General features: G+C 36.3%; 1 protein-coding gene across 2 annotated transcripts in view; it reads right to left on the reverse strand.

Moving 5' to 3' along the window:
• The window catches only part of CXXC4 (CXXC finger protein 4), a 385,276-nt gene that overhangs the window by 316,898 nt on the left and 51,696 nt on the right, over positions 1 to 16,682 (reverse strand). The window contains exon 1 of one of the 2 annotated variants that reach the window (XM_087866375.1): positions 3,638 to 3,953. The exons of the other annotated variant lie outside the window; for it this stretch is intronic. The gene's annotated coding sequence lies outside the window, so the exon portion shown is untranslated. Of the gene's footprint in view, positions 1 to 3,637; positions 3,954 to 16,682 lie in introns of those variants that run through there. 2 annotated transcript variants of the gene reach the window in all.

The following is a 16,682-nucleotide window of genomic DNA, read 5'->3' on the forward strand; positions in this document are numbered from 1 at the left end:
TAAAGTTTGCTTTGTAAGAAGAATTTTGGTAATGAATTTAATTACTTTAGAGCTATGAGGTTATTCATGTTTTCTACCTTTTCAGTTAGTGTTGATAAATTGCATACTTCCAAAGAATTTTTTCATTTCATCTCTGTTAATTTATTTTGCTTTCTCTCCCAATAAATCTCTTGCATAACTAATTCCATCTTGAAGTTTTCTCCAGATCCAAACTAATGGAGAGAGGAGTTAAAATGTCTAACTATAATGGCAAATTTTTCTTCCCACCTTTGTTTTGTCAGCTGTACTTTGTGTATTCTGCATCTCTAGCACATTTGTATTATCCTGGAATTAAGAGAATATTTTACATTTACCTACATATTTCCATTTCCTCTGTTCTTTCTTATAGATCTGAGTTTCCATCTAGTGTGATTTCTGTCATAGGTGAGAATAAATTAAAGAGAACACCAAAAAAAAAAAGAAAGAAAAGAAAGAAAGAAAAATTTCTTTAGTATTTTAATGTTTATCATAAGACAGGTCTACTAGCAATGAATTCCCTAGTTGTCATTTATCTGAAAATATTTTTATTTCACTTTCATGTGTTAAGCATTTTCCTGGATACAGAATTCTTCATTGACTCTTTGCTTCCTTAGTATTTTAAACATGTTTCTCCACTGTCTTTAAATTTCAATGCTTCTGATAAGAAGTCAGCCATCATTTATATCACTAATCCCTATATGAAAGGTGTCATTTTTCTCTGGTTGTTTTCAAGATTTTTTTATATATATCTTTAGATTTGAACAGTTTGTCTCTATGAGAGTTGATTTTTAGATAATTTAAGGCTCACTAAACATTTTGAATCTGTAAGATTATATCTTTCTCCAAATTTGGTAAGTTTTCAGTCCTTATTTCTTCAGATATTATTTCTACCTCCATTCTCTCTCTACTACTCTCTCCTCAACTTCTAGGACTCCAATTGCACATATATTAGAATATTTCCTATTGTTTCATAGGAACAACTGATATTCTGTTCATTATTTTTAATAGTTTTTCTTCTGAGTTCCTCAAATTGGACAATTTCTTTTGATCTAAAGTTCACTGAACACTTCTATTTCTAATGTGCTCCTAAGGCTTCCACTGAAGTTGATTTCAGTTACTGAACCTTTCAGTTTGAGAATTTCCACTTAGTTCTTGTTTATAATTTTCATTTTTGGCTGAGATCTGCCATCTGTAAAGTCTCTGGATTCTGTTACCTTCCTCTGAAGAATACTTATTTATACAATACTTGTTCTAGCAAGTATTTTAACTTGACTGGATTCAAATTCAAAACATGCTTCCAGTGTGGTGGGCAGGCTGACATCTCTGCTTAATTACTTCACCCTTCAATCTCTTCTTTCTCACCAGGCTCCTTATAACCCCCTCACCCCACCTACTCCTGTGCAGTTCAAGGTTAAGCAAGAATTGAAGTTATTTGCAGATTTGGGGCTTTACCTTATGGCTTTTTTTCTGGGATTTCCTTTTTTTTTTTTTTTACCTGCCTTGGCATCTCTGGCTTCATCTTCTGACTGCTCAAGCCATTAACACTGTGGTTTATTACTTGGGTTCTAGTTTTTCCAAGCCTCATAGCTAGAGAGATCTCTCAAATCAAAAACTGTAAAAACACACTTGTCACCCAATGCAGTATCCTATTTTCAAGAGTTGACTTTCCTCCAGTTTCAGCCTTCAAATATTTGTTGTGAATTTTTCCCCAGAGTTTATAATTATTATCTGTAAAGAGGGCTTATCCAATACAAGCTACTTTGCTATCAGCAGTGGATTTCCTTCGGTATGTTTTGAAACAGATTATGTATGTTCAATTCAGTAGGCACCAAGTAAGCCAGAGTATATTCTAAAAGCCCAGTTTTATTCGTACTACAATAACATTATGCATGCATGTGTACTATTTTTTAAATATTTATTTTGGGATATACAATGTAGTGCATTGGCTAAAAATAAAAACTATCAAGATAATCACCCTAGTTTAAAATCTAGACGCTACCAGCACAGTAAATGTCCTCACTCTACGACTGTGAGCTATTAAAATTTTCTAAATTTTAGTTGTTTCATTTATAATATGAGGATCATAAACTACCTACCTATGTGTAGGATACTCTGCACTCAGGGATGATATTCCATAAATACTCACTGGTAAGGTCTTACTAATTATTTACAACCAGTGCCCATTCTCATTTGTCAGTGTCTGTGCAGTAACAGTTGTTAAATATTTTTAAATTTATACTTTCCACATCCACTGCCAAATCCCTTCTCTTCTGCCAGCACCCATTTCTTACATCAGAAGAAGTAAGCAGAAGTTGACTGTGGATTGCTGGAGAAACTTTGCTTCCTGATGAAAGCAATAAACATGACAGGTCTTAGCCCTTCCATCGTAATCCTGTGTTAAATACGGGCATAACATTCAGAGTTACTGTAGCTATTTTAAGTCCATGAGGGAAAGAGCAAGAGAATTTCAGTGATGTTAGTCCTGAAACACATAAGATGTCAAATCAATGCCAACAGCATTTTCTCTAGACTTGTTAAATATTCTCCTATTTAGGTTACTATTCCCTAGATACTCAACTACCTGATACCCTACTACTTCATGGGGTTGTTTTGAATATTATTATGATAGCATATGCAAAATGCTTAGCAAAGAGTGTAACAACATAGTGAGCAATCAGTAAGCTATATTTTTTACTTATTTATGATCTAACCTCCTTCTAAAATTATTACAACTTACATAAATATATATAATTCAACAGGAAAAAATAGAATTAAAGGAAAAAAGTTACAAAGCATAATAAAGTTGCTAAAGTTAAACCACAATACACATTCTTAAAGAATTAATTAATTCTTAATTGCTACATTCAGTTCCCAAATTTGATTTGAGTTTCCTAGCAGATAAAGGAAAAGAGGAAAAAAGTCCTTCAGTATTAAGAACCAAGATGAAGTTTTTTCTTCAAGAGCAAGTAATAACACAATGTAAGAGAGGAATTAGAACTTGGAGATCAAATTTCCAAGGTGCAGTCTGAGCTTCTGAATTATTGCCCACTGATTCAGATTAATGGGTTTAATAGAATACCCAGACTTGACTTAACACATTTTATCCCATAAAAAGAAAGAATTCACTGTGATAAAAAGTTTTCTTAACAAGAAAAAAAAAGTGTCTGCTCCAAATTGATAACAAAAACAAACAAACAAACAAAAATCATTATTTCCTTAAACATTTACATTGGCAACCTGGGGGAGGGGGGAACAGCCTGGGTAATTCTGAAAGACTCCACCACACCCAATTACTTTAATTTTGGATAGATTTATCACTTCTACCACCTCTGCAGTAACCAAGAAAATTCAAGTCACGTAAGAAATCAAGAAATACTCACATATAACAAATATGCAAACACTGAGATGATCCTGGGGGAGGGGATGGAAGGGGCTCTCAAGAGAAGCAATAACATTTTCTCTATCAGTCTGTTCCCTATTTATTCTGAAGGCTATAATATCTGTCAAGGCGTTGTAAGTCTGGAAACAAAGTCCGCTTTAGGAAAATGGGAGCCACTTTTCTAGAAAGATGTTCAAACCTCTCAAAAGCAAGGGAGTATCTGGATTTTCTGACACTTACCAAAAGAAAATTTCAACATGTCTTTTAGAAATTCTGGAGTATTCCTTGTACTCAGAAAGTGTGCAAGGCAGAAAGACCTGGTAGTCTGTGATTACTCATTAATTCAAGGTAAACATTCACAAGGAAACATCAGCCATCACATATTTTAGTGGAGGGAGAGCAAAGAAGGAGGAATGTCAGAACCAAAACAATGGGGAAGGGAGTAAGTTTTACCTTTGGTCCTGAAGTTTTCTTCTCTAGATGAGCGGGTAGTAAAGGCTCCAATTCGAGCTTGTGAATTAACTGCATGCCCTTTACACAGAGGCTAGAGTAGATGCCTGTGGCCCTGCTTCCCAGATCCCTTGAAAAAGGTACCATCGTACTAATAAGCGAAGATATAGCCAAGCTTCAAATTGTGGGTTTCAATTAAGTTTTCAAAATTGTGGGGTGTTTTTTTTTTTTAATCACCAGATGTAAGGGTTCATTCTGGTGCAGAGAGCTCTATCTGAATAAATAAATGAAACAGATACCTATTTATTCTGTTTTCTAGTTGCTTCAGTGCTTAATGATAAATTCTGTGGTAAGAGTAAAAATCCTTACAAGTCGTAACACATAATTTGGAAGACATCTCTCCTCACTTCTCCTGATTCATGAGATCAGGATTCTGAGGGCAGAGACCATTTGGTTCTCCTGAAGCCGTGCTGTGAGAACAAGAAATGGCCTTGTTTACTTGTCATGACCTCCTGCAGGGGAACGAGCAACCTTGAACTCTGGTGTCAGCTGCTTCAGATGCGTTCTGCTCACTTTTATGAATGGATGCACTAACTAAAAAGCATCCTAATCTGCTAATTATTTGTAAATCATCTTACATCCACTCTTTTCTCGATTTAGCTTTTGAAGCGGTTTTGCAGTCTCTGAAATTCTGTAGTTCACCCTGTAGTTACATATTTTTTTCACCTTCAGAAAATACAAGGAGTGTTTCAGCCTACATTTTAAATATGAAGAAGCAAATGTGTGAAGTGAGGAAATAAAAATATACTGAGGGTTTTTTTGGAACCTATATACTTTCAAAGCATGCATATCTTAACAAGAAGTAAGCAAGCTCCATGAGAATACAGCCCTCGCCTATCTTATTCATCAATATAGCCCCAATACTTTTTATCAGTGCCTGACATATAGTAGGCACTCAACAAACATTCCTCAAATGAATATATACTTCTTTTAAGAGATGCATTATTATGCATCCAAACCGTTTTCTCTTTCATGTTAACCATGACCTTTTAAAAAACAAAGAAATTAATCTGTCTGCTGCAACAGTCAAGAATGAGCTCAAAATTCCTCCCAGCTTCTCCTAACTACTCATCAAAGGCATGGGTATCACCTGTCAGGTGACTGTCAGGCCCAAGCTGGAATCCTTGAGGTCCTCTTCATCAATTTATAATGTGTGCCTCATACCTCCCTCTGAATTTGAGGAAGGTAAATTTTGTTTTTTAAGTAAATATGGAATTAAAGTGAAAGAGATAAAGAACAATCCCATCGAAGAATTTTATTACCTGCTTTGCTTAAATATGCCGATATAAGCTTTGAAGACAGATTTTCCAAGAAACAATAGAGATGACTTGATTTGTTTTTATTATTGATGCATTAAAGGGTACTGGTAATGTTTGAGAGTAAAAGAAAGCTCCACATTTTTAGAAAGGATATTTACAATGTACCTGCATGCATGAATAAATGTATTTCTTGCTGATACTGATGCTTTGGGCTGCGATCAAGTATGTTAAGCACCTCTCAAGCTCCAAAGAATAAGTGGAAAGTGATCCGAGCCCCAGTGAACTCAGGTCATCAGTCCCTGCTGATTTTGCCTGGCTAACTCAGACTTCACCTTACCTTCGGAAAGACATGCCCCTCCCTATGGAGACATGTGAGGGCATCCCTTTAAAATCCCACTTTGGTTAAGCTTTGTGGGGCTAGAGCTCTCTCAGTGTGCCCTCGCTCCCCTCTCCTCCCAGCACAGGCAGTGGCATTCAAGGGGTTAACCGCCTTCTAAGTATCCCGGTAATGCATTCCTGCCACATCACTCCTCAGCTCTCCAGAATCCGATTTCTGAAAATGTCTCTACACGGAGACATTCACTCCCCTGCTCAACAGAAAGGGCTGCAGTCAGGGCCATGGAGAGTAAAAAATGAGCTTACAAATGTGGGGCAGGACATGCGTGGGGTTTCTTCTTCTTTGACTCAGAGAACTCAAGCTTCTGCATGACAGTCTGAGACTCAGGCGACCACCTTTAGCATGATCATGAGGGATGATGATCTGTCCCTGAATGCCACTGGCTGGCGGAGGCCCTAAACAGATTATTAGAAAGTGTGTCGGGCGGGGGAGGATTTCATCGCAATTATTAACCCGTGCGAAGTGCTATACATGCACTATAACCAAATATACCTCTTATTGTATGTCCGTTGCCTCCAAGTGCTGGCATTTGATGTGTTAAAGACAATGTCTATGGCGATTAAAGGTTCTAAGTAAAACACTCTTAAGGTATTTGACTGAAGGTAAACGCTAGCTCTTTGTGCTGAGCAGGAAGAGCAAGTGAGGCTGAAAAAGAAGGGAATGGGTCTTAGAGAATGCATTAAGCCAAAATAACACACTTGTCCTGGCCATCCTAGGTACTGCGTCTCAATAATTAGGAAGAGCAATACCCTTCTGTGGGTTGGAAAAGCCAGTAAGAAGGAGACTTAAGTTAAGCTAGCATACATCAAAAATAATTGACAATGGTTAGGCTTCATTGTGGAGAAGCCTGCATTGGCATTGCAGCCACCAGCCCACCACCCACCTAAGAATTATTATTTGAAAAGGATGTCAGAGGATTATAGAAGATCCTTGTGTCTGCTCCAATTAGCATCAAGACTTCCGCAGCTTGCTCACCGAGCCTTCAGTATGTAATGATGAAAACATACTGACCCCTGCTGGAACTGTGTAGAACTGCTACCTATTCCCCTCTCCCCGCTGACCTAAGAGGCAGGTAACCTTTTCGCAGGTGCCCAGCATCGGGGGTTGTGTTTATTTTAGAGATGGCTCTGGATCACAATCGCAATATCAAAATAATTGAAAAGATTGCTTCAGAATACTCCATGAATCCAAGACAAAGCTTCTAATAACTTAGCCTTACACTTTCTCTACTGCATTTCTACCGCATTTCTATCTTGATTCAAATTGTGAGCCCCGGGCAACTAGCATCAAATCTGGGTCCTTTCTATATTTCTTAGACTCCCTGAACTCACTGTACCCAAAATATTCTTTTCGAAGAAACTTAAAGTCTGGGAAATACGCTAATTTTGAGTAATTATTTTGTTTCCATTATGAATATTGTCCCAGAGTTTTAATCTTGGTGACAAATTCCTTCCAAGTTATTTTCCATATGAATAAAAGTCATAAAGCTGTGTGATAGTAAAGTATTATGGAGAAATTTTGCCTCTTAAGAATTCTTAGTGAAAAGTTCAGGGCAAAAAGCTATTTCCAGCATATATGGGGTCACCAAGTTATTTTCCAGACAAGTGATTACAGGACACGAAACGATTCATAGAATACATGGCTTGCTTTTTTGCAGGATGTATTAAAACAGTTATTAGAATTCTTGCTCTGTGTTGGGGTTAGAAACAAAGGATTTATTGAGTAAGTTAACAGAACAATTATATCAATGTCCGCAAAGTTAGTATAAGCTCTCCAGCAACACCTAGGCAGGCAATGGTCTCCTGGCATGCTCTATTAGCTGGCCGCCTCACGAGGTTCAATGCTTAGCCAAGACCGGGAGGCCATTCTGTGCACAGATCATTTAGCCTGGCTCCAATTAATAGTTGCCACAGCACCCCTCAGCTCAACCAACTGTTCTGAAAATGCACACTATCAGTCATATGGAAAAAAAAAACAACAACAACAACCTACAAGCGCCATTCTAGCTCCATATAAAGAAAATGTGCAGGACATTTTGTATTTATAGTAGTTCAGCGGTCATCTTCATAGCCAGCCCCTTTCTTAGAAAAAAAAAAAAAGGAGATCCATGATTAGGGTAAATTAAGTAACTCATAATCAACTGGTTATGTAAGAGGTGTCACCAGGTTTTATAATTGATACTGCAAAAAACTGAGTCAAAATCAGGGACTTTGTCTTTTTATTCACTGCCCTATCCCCGACTCCAAGAACATAGCTTTATACATAATGAGCATTTGTTAAATATTTTTAATGTGTGAACTCTATATTCTAAAATAATAATATTACCTGGCTTGTGTCCTAACCTTTTCATTTTCCAAAAATATAACCATGAGCAAATTACTTAATTTCTCTAAACCTTGATTTCTTTGACTATCAACAGCCATCTTAAAATGAGATTCATGTTACAGAGACACTTTATAAATTTAAAAACAACACAAATTGCATTATAAGTAATACTGTGCACACTGAAAAGTCTTGAATAAACGTTTCTCTCCTTAAAGTCGAGACAAATTTCAAGTTATAGGAAGAATCAGAAAAAAACCATTCATAAAGATAATAGGAACTGAACCAGACATAAATATATGGAGTTAAATGAGGGGGAAAAGCTGATAGCAGTTGTTAAAGAAAAATTATTTCAAAGGAGTCCCACGGATTATTATTATAGGTTATCTTAATCAGAGACAAGGACACACTGGAGTAGGGAAAGAGTATGAGTAATCCTTTCAACAGGGAAAGAAAAATTGAAATTAGCTTGATTTCCCAGAAATAATGCTATCAGAAAGGCAGAAAGAAATATTGCTCTCAGAAGAGAACACAAATAGGAAGCCTAAGCTAAAATGGCTGTGAGTCACAGTGGCGGCCATTTTAAAAAGTCCCCATCCATGGCATTTACGTTTCATAGTTGTTCAAGAAACAAAATATTTTAACAGTAATGTACAAAGATATTCCAAGCCAAATTTATCATTTACGATGGAAAAACATCAACTAAAATGCCTATTTATGTCATGAGGAGAAAATTGTACAGACTTAAAGTCAAAGCTAAACATTTCTCGGAACCTCTCTAGGTTGCCATGTGATTTCCTGCAGCTCATTTTCAATGATAGACATATAATTAAAGACCAAAAAAAAAGAAAAAAAGATCTAGAAGATGAAAGACTGAGTGGGAGAGCTCTTGTAATGCGTTTTAAAATGTTCCTCCTGCTATAAGCGCACTGAGGTAATGTAGTAATGCATCGCACACTGGCTTCATTTAGTCTCGGAACCTTCGTGATATCCTTCCGAAAACACACCACTGCGAAACTGCTGAAACGCTTAGCAGGGATGGTGACAAGGTCTGGCCATCCTAGTCAACCAAAGCCCTGCCTATCATTCCATGAAATCTTAACTTACACCCCAGTGCTTTGTGGCAACTTAGTTCATCCCCTAAAACACTTCCATTTAAAACACATTGCTATTTCCCATTGCTCATTTTTTCCAAAAGGAAATTTGATTTATATCTAAAGTTATCCAAAAAGATCTCAATGTTCACATTCCACACACTGAATGTTTCCTGTAGATACAGCCTATAACCAATTATTCAATAAACGATAAGCCCCATACTACTGAAATATAAATCCAAGATTTTTTTTTCTGAGATAAAACGTTTTGTGGCAGACACCATACAGGTGGCTAGACTAGTAAAGTTATATTTATAGGGTAATCACCTAATTGTTAGCTAAATAAAACTTAGTAGGAAAAGCATGTAGAAATTTTAATTACAAGTTACACTTTATTACACAAGTCAGAATCATAAAATTGCAAAATTCATCAGAAAGAATGGCATGATCATGGCAGAAAAAAAAAAATCAATAAACCAAAGAAATCCAGTAGGTGTAGACTCAATTCCTGAACCCAGTCACTTTACCAGTATCATTCTTCAGGCTGACCCTAAATCATCTGTGTCTCACCTGGATAATGACAGTCAAGCATTATTAATATCCTTCACTTTTAATTCTTCTCTATTGTCACTTTAAATGTAATATATTATTATAACTTAGTCATTATTTAAGTGATGTCTTTGATTAGTGGTTTTGGAAAGCTTGGCATAATTGAGTTTAAGAAAGTATAATGTGTGTGCTATAATTATCTTAAACTAATGCTCAAAATCATTTCAATAAAGAGAAAACTTCCCCTTCCATTTTTACTCAGTCATCCTATATTCTGTTTACATGAAAATCCTGACCATTACACCTAGTAAGGAAAATAAGGGAAAGAATGAAGATCTGCTTTAAAAAGAAAAATTAAACATAAATTAGCTTTATTTGAGGATAGTCTATAAAACACTACTTTGAAACACACACACAGAGCCCATAACTTCTGGGCCATCAGGGCATGTCAGTTTTATCTCCTATAGGTCTTTCAAATCCCTTCATTTCATTTCATTTCATGCCCCCCATCAAGCAGGTATAGGTAATTTTTTTTTTATTAGTCACCATACAGTACGTCATTAGTTTTTGATGTGGTGTTCCATGATTCATTGTTTGCATATAACACCCTGTGCTCTATGCAATATGTGCCCTCCTTAATACCCATCACCGGGCTAACCCAATCACTCACGCTCTCCCCTCTAAAACCCTCAGTTTGTTTCCCGGAGTCCATAATCTCTCATGGTTCATCTCCCCCTCTGTTTCCACCCCCCTTCATTTTTCCTTTCCTTCTCCTAATGTCCTCCCTGCTATTTCTTCTGTTCCACAAATAAGTGAAACTATATGATAATTATCTTTCTCTGCTTGACTTACTTCACTTAGCATAATCTCCTCCAGTTCTATCCATGTTGATGCAAATGTTGGGTAATCATCCTTTCTGATGGCTGAGTAATATTCCATTGTATATATGGACCTCATCTTCTTTATCCATTCATCTGTTGAAGGGCATCTCGGCTCCCTCTACAGTTTGGCTATTGTGGACAATGCTGCTATGAACATTGGGGTGCATATGGCCCTTCTTTCCATTACATCTGTATCATTGGGGTAAATACCCAGTAGTGCAATTGCTGGATCATAGGATGACTCTATTTTTAACATTTTGGGGGACCTCTACTCCGTTTTCCAAAGTGGCTGTACCAACCTGCATTTTCCCATCAACAGTGTAAGAGGGTTCCCCTTTCTCTACATCCTCTCCAACATTTGTTGTTTCTTGCCTTGTCAATTTTTGCCATTCTAACTGGTGGAAGGTGGTATCTCAATGTGGTTTTGATTTGAGTTTCCCTGATGGTTAATGATGTTGAATATTTTTTCATGTGTCTGTTAACCATTTATATGTCTTCATTGGAAAAGTGTTTGTTCATATCTTCTGCCCATTTTTTGACTTATTTGTTTTTTGGGCATTGAGTTTGAGAAGTTCTTTATAGATCTTGGATACCAGCCCTTTATCTGTAGCGTCATTTACAACTATGTTCTCCCATTCCGTGGGTTGCCTCTTAGTTTTGTTGACCGTTTCCTTTGCTGCGCGGAAGCTTTTTATCTTGATGAAATCCCAAAAGTTCATTTTTGCTTTTGTTTCCCTTGCCTTTGGAGACATGTCATGAAAGAAGTTGCTGTGGCCAATGTCGTAGAGGTTACTGCCTATGTTCTCCTCTAGGATTTTGATGGATTCCTGTCTCACATTGAGGTCTTTCATCCATTTAGCATTTATCTTCTCTTGCCTGGACTTCCTCCCCAATTATTGCCTGCTGAGACTACCCTGCTCTAACGTGACCACCCCCCACCAGCACCACAGGGCAGCCAGAGGAATCTTTCAAAATGCAAGGTAAAAGTCTAAATCAGTCACCTACCTGTTTCACACTTTACAATGGCTTCCCACCTTTCTCAGGATAAACATAAATTTTTCATATGTGCTACAAGGACCTATATATGGGCTCCCTACTACTTCCCCAGTCTCTGCTCCCCCCAGTGATGTGGGTCTCCGATTCACTATACTCTCTCTCTCTCTCTCCTGTTTCCACTTTTCTCCTATCTGCACAATCAGCTTGCAGACCTGTTAGGCCTCTTCCTGAAGGAAGCTTAACTCACATCCCGCCTATTCAAATACCCTCATTATGGGATATCCTAGGACCGCCCCCACAGGGCAGTTCTCACAGTTGCAATTTCATCTGTTTGTTGCTGAACTAATGTTGTCTTTCCTTCTAGACTATAAGCTCAAGAGGACAGGGGCAAAGTTGGGCTTTGCTCATCATTCCATCCCTAGCACTTGACAAAAAGTTCTGGGATTTAGAAAATTTGAATATTGAGTACTGAATATTTTTTGAATGAATAAATGAATTCAGATTATCTAATTTCATGCCCTAATCTGCCAATTGACCACCAAACCTTTCCTAAATCTGCAAATTCTTACTATGTGTGTTTTCTGACAGTTGGGAATAGCTAGGTCCCATTTCCTGGCCCCTAATCCTTCCAAATATAAATATATTTTAAGGTTTGGGTTAAGGAGGTTTGTCATCTTACTTTTCATTTTGTTTTTTTTTTTTAATCATAAACACTTAACACAAATATGACCAAAAGCTTGGTTTACTCTTTTTTAATTTAATTTACAGGGGAACAAGTATTCAATATCTATTTTCTGTGTTTGCTTTTGTTACTCAACTTCAATATTTACTTTTAAATGGCTAACCACTAATACAATGAAAGGGGCCACCTTGCCATACATGCTCAATTGTAAAGAAATATATGGGGTAAAATAGCTCTGAGATTTAAATTTATTGAAAATGCCACATATGAGGTAAAAATGATTCTAAATTTAAAAAGAGATTCTATACCTTTACTTTTGCTTCTGTAAAACAACAGTACATATGTAGGATCAAGAAAAAAATGTTATTGGAGAACACAGAGCCCATAAGTGATTTGTAACCTTAAGCTTACTTTCATCCCATCCCAATGTGGGACCATGCACTGGTAAGTGTATAATATACTTTTTTTTTTCTTAGAAGCTATCAAGAACACTAAAATGCATCAAAAAGTGTGTTAAATTAATCCAAATTGCCAGGAGAGCTGTTGACTCCAAGACAGAATATTTGCATGGAAACAATGTTCCTAGTATAAATCTGGTCCGTTTCTTGGAGAGAAACTTGGTCTTCTCATTCACAAGTTGTTCCTTCTGGCTTAGAGCTACTGTGTTTTTTTTTTTTGTTTTTTTTTTCTTTTTTTTCTGTTAGTCACCATACAGTACATCCCTGGTTTTTGATGTAAAGTTCCACGATTCATTAGTTGCGTATAACACCCAGTGCACCATGCAATGCGTGCCCTCCTTACTACACATCACCAGAGCTGCTCTTTTCTTGTCACCTCTAATGATGGCTCTCTTTGTGCCATCACAAGGCTCTTCTTATTACCTCAAAATGGCTAGACAATTGCTTTTTATTTTTGTTGTTATTTTGTGGATTTAGGAGGTGCTCCTTGAAAAGATTACATTTATTCTCCCTTATATGGTAAAATACACAAAAATGCTGACTTCCTACATATAAATACAAAAATCTAGGACTTGTAGTTTATACAGTCATTCAAATCCTTTAATCTCTGAGTATTATTACTGAAGCCTCAGTAGCATTTTACATCAACAAGGTCTCATCTCTATTGCCTTCCCCGTTCCTATCTGTATTCCATTGTCTTTTTTTCCTTTAAAATTGTTTTCATTTTATTCCGTATAAAATATTCTAACTTGCTTTTTCTCCAAGTTTCTGTTTCTGTTTAGTTAAATCATCACAACATACTTTTCTGAAAAGGGGAAAAGTAGACAAGAAGAATCCCAAACAACTGGAGACTTACCCTCCTTATTACAAATATACTCACTTCCGCTAAAAGAAACATAAAATAGGAATTCTTGAATATTAAAAATGCAATATAAAATAGAGAAGTAGAAGTGTCATCTTTGACAATAGAAAATAACATTAGGAGTCTCTACTGACAAAGGTCTAACTTGAAAAAAGTCAATGAAGCTATACTCCCAAAGAATGGAATTGGTTGGTGAATGTTCTGAACAGTTCTGCCCATTATTATGGAAGCCACAGCTATAATGTGGGGATATTTTTTTTCTTTCTTTTTAGCACAAAGCACGTTGTGTGTGTAGTGGAAATTGGGTGAAGTAGGGTGGGATAGGGTGGGAAAGAGATTGTGGGCTTTCACAATTTCATAAACAATTTAAAAGGAATTCAGGGCAAAACTGTGTAGTATCTATTACTTTAACACACATTAAATGTTAAGGTTTTCAAAGGCTGCATTTTTCCAAAACTTTATACGAAGATTCTTATAGTTCTTTTATTTAAGGCTTATCACATTAAAGACCATTAATCTATAAGTGAAATATAATTATGTTTTCTTAAGCTCTTGATATTATGCAGATATAAGACAGTATTATTTTTATTATTACCTAACCAAGACCCTAAAATTATACACAAAAAAAGAAATATTTGGAGGTCAAAGTTATAAACTTTGTCATAAAATAAGTCATGGGAATGTATTGTACAGCATGATGATTATGGCTAATAATACTATATATTTGAAAGTTGCTAAGAGAGTAGATCTTAGAAGTTCCTATTGGAAGAAAAAAATTATAACTATGTATGGTGATGGATGTTAACTAGACTTATGGTGGCGATCATTTCACGACATATACAAATATCGAATTATTACGTTGTATACCTGAAACCAATGTGACATGTCAACTGTATCTCAAAAAAGATTACAAAAAAATAAAGGCTGATCTTTTAACATAATTAGTTGTATTCTATCTTTTAACTTTACAAAAATATATTCATAGTTGGCTGGAGAGATTAAAATTCACCTTCTGTAGGAAATGCTTCCAGTGTGAATTATCTCTTCATTTGGACACACTCTCCTATTGGTTTTAGTAATCTGGCTTATAGTTTATAGTCATTTGTGTATGAATTGGCAAATAATACTTCATATGTATGTCCTAAGCCCTCAACTAGAATGTAAACTTGAAGGAGAAACAAGAAAGTTAAATATTCAAAGAAAAAGTACAGTCTATAAGGTTGGAAAAATCAAGTTCAAAATTTTTTTCCCATCATTTCCTATTAGCTTGACCAGGGACAGATTATTTAATCTTCTTAACCCTTAATTTCCTGTTTATAAAATGCAGAAACCGGTAGTACCCTACCCCTAGGCCTGTTATTAGATCACATTATTAATTAAGGTATGGATTTAGCTTAATAGCTGGCACACACTAATTCAATAAGCATTATTATTATTATTAAATGCTTCAAAATTGGACACCAGTTTCCTTGGATTCTTCAGTATTCATGCATATATACCTATCTACTATGGTATTTAATACATAGCGGGTCCCTAATATATATAATTTTGAATGATAAGGACTAAACATTATTGCTATTATTACCAACATTATTGACAGTATAATTCTTGTGAACATAGAATTAGTACTAAAATAATCATCGGATTACCAACAAGTCACGTGAAATTCTTTTGCTTCGCTATCCTTATCTGGAAAAAAATAATTTTATAATAAAAGTATCTGCTTCCTGTATTTTGAAAGTTGTGAAGAGTATTTACTCTCAATTATTCCTGGGATAAAAACTGAAAAGAACACTGGAGGCATGAAACAGTCAATTCTGGGTAAAGAATTCCTAGAGACTGGTTTGGGTTTTGAGTTCTCCACATGGGATACCACAGACAGACAACTGTTGTGTGCTAGTCATTCAGAGGTTTAATACATTCTCACTGAACACATTCTGTGAGACAGGCATTTTTCTGAGCCCTGGGGACACAGTAGAGGACAAGACAGATGTGGGCCTGCCCTCACAGCTCAGAATGAAATGCCCATGCACGGGGTCTGCAGGGGTGAAAAGGGCATAAAATACTTGAAGTATCCCTAAGTTTTTCCTTTTCCCCCACATTGGCAAACAGGTGTTGTGGTTGATTACACACATTAGTTAGGGAGAAAATATTTCAAGCTGCTTTAGCCGTTTTGAAAGTTCACAATGTGCCTGGTGTTAAACTAAATCTGACTTCAAAGCTGCGGGTCTGGGATAACTCTAGTGTCTGGGAGAAACAAACCAACAGACTCTAAGAGAACCCGATGAAGCAGTATCCCTAAGTTGTGAGGATCAAAGTTTGGCCTTAAAGAATGACAAAACCATGCTGAATTGATCCAAAAGTATCATCAGAAGCAAATGAGAATTGCTGTGGCACTAGGCTATATGGAGAGATTGGACCCAATTTCTCAATTTCCATTTAATAGCAAGGTATGAAATGGAAAAATCACTGAAGTCTCAGATATTCATTTGGGTGTGGAGGAAGCTTCCTGGAATGAAGAACCGAAGGGAGACTCTGAGAGAACAGGCTTCTCACAAACACTTCCTGCTCAAACTTGTTTCAGACAGACTGAACATTTTACAAGAACAGGTTTCTTATTATATTCCTTTTAGCCTCCTGGACAGAAATCAGCTGGCTGAGAACCATTAGAAAACTATCAAGTCTTCAAACCTAAAGTTAAAAAGGAGAGTTTTATTGAAAGCTTTTTTAAAAATTCTACCCATAACTGTATCTTTCTCTGTAACAAGTTTATGCATATATCAGATGCTTTCTTAATTTACAGTCTCCAAAAATATGGACAAGCCCAATCAAATGTCAAATTCCAACACCTGTTACAAATAAACAAGCTTACCAAAAGCTTCCCTGGATATGCTGATGGCAAGTTTTAGCCCCTGCTGAGAATTAATGAAAATGTATATAGAGAGCTATATATTTTAGAGGAAATTCCTCAGATTTTCCTGGAGAGTTAAAGAATTTCCAGGAGCAGGAAATGAAGTCAAGTCTTTGCTATATTAATTCACTCTCAATACTTCCAAAGACTTCTATGGGAGATTTTTCAAAGAGAAAAAGACTTTACCTGTTCAAAATCAAGAATATTTGACAACATCTTGGTTCAAGGACATCTCCATGACTCCACAGACCTCAGAACTAGACTAAATTTTTTGGAGAAAGTCCATAACTAGAAGTCCCTAACAAAGCACTTGGAAATCGCTGGTAATTAGAGTGCATTTTTGTCATTCTTAGAACACATTGGC

The sequence above is a fragment of the Ursus americanus genome, chromosome 13 (assembly GCF_024610735.1).
Source record: "Ursus americanus isolate L20-20 chromosome 13, mUrsAme1.1.p, whole genome shotgun sequence".
In the NCBI taxonomy this organism is placed as follows: domain Eukaryota; kingdom Metazoa; phylum Chordata; class Mammalia; order Carnivora; family Ursidae; genus Ursus; species Ursus americanus.